We start from the raw sequence: 6022 nt of genomic DNA, 5'->3' as shown, positions 1-6022 counted from the left end.
CATAACTAAATTTCCCAAAACAGGAATCAATATCACAGTCTCTGCTTCTCTGAAACTCAAGGAAAGAAACTGATTTTAGAGAATTGAAATCAAGTGTCATTAGTACAGAGCTAGATAAAAAGGGAACTCATGTTTCAAGTCAAGTTAATATACACATGAACATTATTTTGTCCCATCAAAATAAATATGTTTTAAAGAGAAAAATTGTGATGGATGTACCAGGCATTCTGGATCAGAAGTAATCCTGACACTTTTTCTTATTCTAGAAATTTAAATCCAAGACAAGTGACACTTCATTATACAGAAGCTATACTATCCATGAGATTCCTCAAGGCCCCCTTCATGTCCCTGTTCCTAAGGCTGTAGATAAAGGGGTTCAGAATTTGAGGCACCACAGAGTACATCACTGAAGCCACTGCAGTCTTCTTGGATGCATCAGTCACGGCAGAGCTAATGTACACACGTGCACCTGTCCCATAGAACAAACAGACAACAGACAGGTGAGACCCACAGGTGGAAAAGGCTTTTTGCTTTCCTCCTGATGAGGGCATTCTCAAGACAGAGGACACAATGTGAATGTAAGAGAAAATGATCCCAGAGAGAGGAACACCAGCAAATACACACACTGCAATAAGTATTATGAGGTTATCAGTGAAGGTGTCAGAACAAGAGAGCTTGATAATGTGAGCAAATTCACAGAAGAATTGGGGGATTTCTGGGTCTCTGCAGAAGGACAGTCCCAGCAACAGCAGAGTATGGAGGAGGGCATCCACAATACTAACAAACAGGGAGACCATAACCAGCAGGACGCAGAGGCAGGGCTTCATGATGACTGTGTACCTCAGGGGTGACAAATGGCCACATAGCGGTCATAGGCCATCACTGCAAGCAGAAAATTTTCCCAGTATGAAGAAATCATAACAAAGGCAACCTGGGTGAGGCAGCCTGTGTAGGTGATGCTCTGATCCCCTGTTAGGATGTTCAACAGCATCTTGGGGATGGTGGTCATGCTTATACAGATGCCATTGAAAGAAAGATTTCAGAGGAAGAAATACATGGGGGTGTGGAGGTGGGAGTCAGAGTAGATGGCCAGGATGATGAGCAGGTTTCCCAGGATGGTGACCAGGCACATAGATAGGAACAGGCTGAAGATGAGGGACTGCAGTGCTGGGTCCTCTGTCAGTCCCAGGAGAAGGAATTCTGAGATAGCTGTTTGGTTTGTGGGATCCATATTGTTGGTGAATACTATGGGAAAGGTGAGGTAAAAATTGGATGAAATAAATGGTTTCTCAAGCATTAGAACTTTAAAATCATGACAGTTCTTGGTACCACTATAGACGTAACTTATGATGATGATAAGCTCTGATTATGAGGACCTGCAAGAGTATTCTAACAATCAATCTAGATGAATTTGATAACTCTAAACTTCAGAACCTTGTGCTTTACAAAAAAAGGTAAAACAACAACAACAACAAAGAAAAAAACGCCAAATCTCTGTCTCATGCGATTTGCACTAAGGAGAGTGTTATAATGCATCCCTGGCTTACTGTTTCCCTCCATTCCTCTTTACATTTTCTGCTAACCACAACTCCTTTCATGGACAGTTTCTCCCACATACTCAGTGATTAGATTACAACAATTCCTTAGAATTGTTCCGTGCCTTGTACACAAAGAAAGTAAGAGGAGAATGAACATAGCACATCCATATTCTAGAGCTTTGCTCTCTAACACTGTATGCTCATCATCATGAGAAGGATCATCAAACTCCAGATGAGGTAGTTCACAGATCTGTCAGCCCCATGGACCCAGGAGGACTTGTCATGGACACAATATTCACAGTTGGAGTATGGCAGAGACGGATCTGTCTGACTGCTGTGTTGGCTGTCATGACCAGTCTCTGGGAATGACTCTGGATAGTTCAGAACTGTCATTGATAAACAACCTCTCATGTTCCATCCTTTCCTTTTATTACTGAAATTGTTTCTTACTGAAACAATCTCAATGTATGCTCCCTTCTATGTATTAAGTTAATGGTAGCTGGTGATAACCCCCAGTCAGGTAGTCATGAGCAAGCATTAGTAAGTATTGATTTTAAACCTGAAGAGTATTAAGACTGTCCCTGGGAACCCAAGCAATCTGCCTTAGAAGTTAATTCTGCAAGAAACTCAGTAACTCTTTTTGAGACATTCTTCGTCTCATTCTAAGAAAATTTCTTCCCTCAGTGTGGTAAGTAGCATATTAAATCAAATAGTGAGCAAAAGGAAAAAACAAGTGGCAAAAAAATGCATGGATTCCTTCAAAAACACAGGGAAAGTAGTAATTTTTTTATGTTCACATAAGAACAACAGGCTTAGATTATTTGATTTCCCAACAGGGATGTCCCTTCAGAGAACAGACTTCCCTATCATGGGAAAGATAGAAGCTGTGATGTCAACAGCGATTGTTTGGTACAATAAAAGACTAGCAGCTGGTATGGTGGAACTTGCCTCTAATTGTAGCAACTTGGGAGACTGAGGCAGAAGGATAGCAATTTCGAGGCCAGCCTGGGCAACTCAGCAAGAACCTGTCTCAGAATAAAAAATGAATGATAGGGTTTGTAGCTTGGTGAGAGAACACTTGTCTAACAGATGTCATGCCCTTCATTCAATCTCCAGTATATGAAACCAACTATCTATATATATGTGTATGCATAGTGCACATATAGTTGTATATACATGCATATATATGCATGTGTATATGTATGTATGTGTGTGCATTTATGTATATATATGTGGATAAACAGACATATATACATGTACATACACAAATACTCACACATCTAAATTTAATTCAGTGCCCTGCATTAGCGTTATGGAGGCAATCCATGTTCAACTGGATGAGAAGCCTGTGTATTTTGTATGATCAAGCTGTCTGGTTGATGTTTTCATTAGCTACTGTGTAGTATGACTTTCATAGTCTACATGTTCCAACCATCACTTTGCATACACTAAATATGTACAATTGCTGTTTGCACAGTTTTATCTCAATAAAGGTAGGGGGAAGCATCGTTGAACAGTTTGAATGAAGAGAAATGAATGGAGCCAAGCAACCCACAAAGTGCTGGGCAGGTGAGGCCACACTGACCATTACTATTGTGTGTATGAGTGTGTGACTTACAGGAAAAAGATCCCACAATACTCTTCATGCCATACAAGGACATGGGTTGGGGCACTTGGGTATAGAAGAAAGAAAGAGAGCATCTCTAGCTCAACAAATTCAGATATCAGAGAATAGTTTGTCTGCTGAACTGACCTTTAAGAATCTTGATTATGTATAAAAGTAAGAAAGGAAAGAAGCATCCATGATACAAGTATTCATTTGCCCTGGTCACACATTGACATATATAGAAATGAAAGGAAAATAATAATACATAAATCAAACAATTGATTCACAAAACCATGAATTTCTAAAGTAGGAAAAAATTATTTACATAAATTCTATAACATGCAAAAATTAAAATTTTCATAACTGATAAAAGTACATAATTACTCATCATATTTAAAGTATGATGAATGATTTAAAGTATAATGAATCAAGAATGGATTACACTCATTACTCAGCAGTCAATACACATTTCACCCTTGCTTTTTGTACTTTTATTGCAGCAAATCAGTAAATGATAGAGGTGTAACTGAATTCCCTTGCTTTATATACTTGTTCTCACTTAATTTGTTTCTTTCCCTATGGAAACAATCACATAATCTTTATAGACATTTTTCTCCAAGAATTTTCATTAAGTTTGGTATTATTCTTCCAGAAGATAGCAGTTGCTTCATGTCGCATTTTTAAAACTTTATGTAAACAGAATCCTACTCTACACTGCATTTACAAGTGGCATTCTTAAGTACTTTATTCATTTTTTCATATTTTTATTGGTTCACTCTAATTACAGTTACCATTAGGATTCATTGTACCATATTTGTACATGCTGAGGCACCTTATTTTATTGATTAATATTGATATATGCAGTTTTTACTTTATCTTAAATTCAATTGTTTGGAAGAGATTAGTTTCCTGCAGCTGTCCAGAGAGAGCAGGTGCCCAGTATTATGAAAAATGATTGCAAATTGTCAAAAATGTGAAGAGAATGTGTCAGGAGTTGGAGTTGGGCAGCAGAGTCCAGGGACCTGCTTCTCCTCATCCTCTGCCTGCAGTACCCTCACTGCTTCCCTGGGAGGAAACTGGATCAGAGCCCTTGCCCTGTGTCCAAAGTCTTAACCAAGGGACTTTGAGCTCCCTCGCTGGCTTCCCTGGGAATGACCCAGCACCTCACCTGGACGTGGAGAGAGAAATGGGTCTCAGGGCAGAAGACACACTCTGAGTCCGTGGGCTCCAGCTCAGGAAGGACCATCTCTGGTTGAAGGCACAGCTGCTGCTTCCTGGTTTCCTGGGCTTCTGAGTGAGGTTCTCATTAGGTGACACCTCCAGTCTCTGTGTCCCTCAGGGCTCAATACCCATGACTCCTCATTATACCAGAAATGTTACTGTCTTTCTGATCCCAGAAGTGCATGTCCTCAAAGACCAAATCTGTAGAAGAGAGGAAATCAGGGTGTCTGGTCTCCTGACCCATGAGGCCAGCCCTACATCACCTAGGACACTCCGATGATTCTGCTCACCTCCATTTATGCACCTGGTACATAAAACACATTGATCTTACAATTAAACACCTACCTTCGATTTTATGTATTTCTACCCACTTTATCATATCAGGAAACAGGATTAATTAAATTATATTTTAATAATTTTTATTTCTTCTAATTAGTTTTACATCACAGTAGAATGTATTTTGACACATCATACATAAATGGAATATAACTTCTCCTTCTTCTTGTTGTATATGGTGTATAGTTATACGGGTTGTGTAATCATATATGTGAATAGGGTAATAATGTCCTATTAATTCTACTATCCTCTTATCCCCATATCCCCATCTCTCCCTTCACTCCCCTCTGTCTAATCCAATTATCTCTATTCTTCCCTAGCCATGAACTCCTTATAGTGAATTAGCATCTGCATATCAAAGAAAATATTTAATCTTTGGTTATTTGGGTTTGACTTATTTTGCTTATCATAATATTCTCCAACTCCATCCATTTACCTGCAAATACCATCATTTCACTTTTCGTTAAGGCTGAGCATTATTCTGTTGTGTATATGTACCACATTTCCTTTATCCATCCATCTGTTGAAGGGCATCTATGTTGGTTTCATTGCTGAACTATTGTGAATTGTGCTCCTATAAACATTGATGTGGCTGTGTTACTGTAGTGTGCTGATTTTAAGTCCTTTGGGTATAAACCAAGGTGTGGGACAACTGGGTCAAATGGTGATTCCATTCCAAGTTTTCTGAGGAATCTCCATCCTGCTTTCCATAGTGGTCGTACCAGTTTGCAACCCCACAAGAAATGTAGGAGTGAACCATTTTCCCCACATCCTCACTAACATTTATTGTTGCTTGTAATCTTCATCATTATCATCCTGACTGGAGTGAGATGAAATCTCAGTGTAGTTTTGATTTACATTTCTCTAATTCCTAGAGGTTGAACATTTTTCATATATTTGTTGATCAGTTCTCTTCTTCGGTGAAGTGTCTTTTCATATTCTAAGTCCATTTATTGAGTGGGTTATTTTGTGTGTGTGTGTGTGTGTGTGTGTGTGTGTGTGTGTGTTAAGTTTTTTGAGTTCTCTATATATCCTGGAGATTAATGCTCTGAGGTACATGTAAAGATTTTCTCCCACTCTGTAGGATCCCTCTTCATGTTATTGATTGTTTCTTTTGCTGAGAAGAAGTTTTTTGGTTTGAATCCATCTCCTTTATTGATTCTTGATTTTACTTCTTGTGCTTTAAGGGCCTTGTTAAGGAAATCAGTTCCTATGCTGATATGGTGAAGATTTGGGCCTACTTTTTCTTCTAGTGGACTTGGAGTGTTTTGTCTAATTCCTAGGTCCTTGATCCACTTGGAGTTGACATTTGTGCAGGGTG

General features: G+C 39.0%; 1 pseudogene; it reads right to left on the bottom strand.

Annotated features, from left to right (window-relative positions):
- Positions 1–296: 296 nt before the first annotated feature.
- Positions 297–1231, bottom strand: LOC124967902 (olfactory receptor 7G2-like; annotated as a pseudogene).
- Between the last annotated feature and the right edge of the window lie 4791 nt (positions 1232–6022).

The sequence above is a fragment of the Sciurus carolinensis genome, chromosome 17 (genome assembly GCF_902686445.1).
Source record: "Sciurus carolinensis chromosome 17, mSciCar1.2, whole genome shotgun sequence".
Lineage (NCBI taxonomy): Eukaryota > Metazoa > Chordata > Mammalia > Rodentia > Sciuridae > Sciurus > Sciurus carolinensis.
The sequence above is the reverse complement of the archived record's forward strand: the minus strand, read 5'-3'. Positions and strand labels throughout refer to the sequence as shown.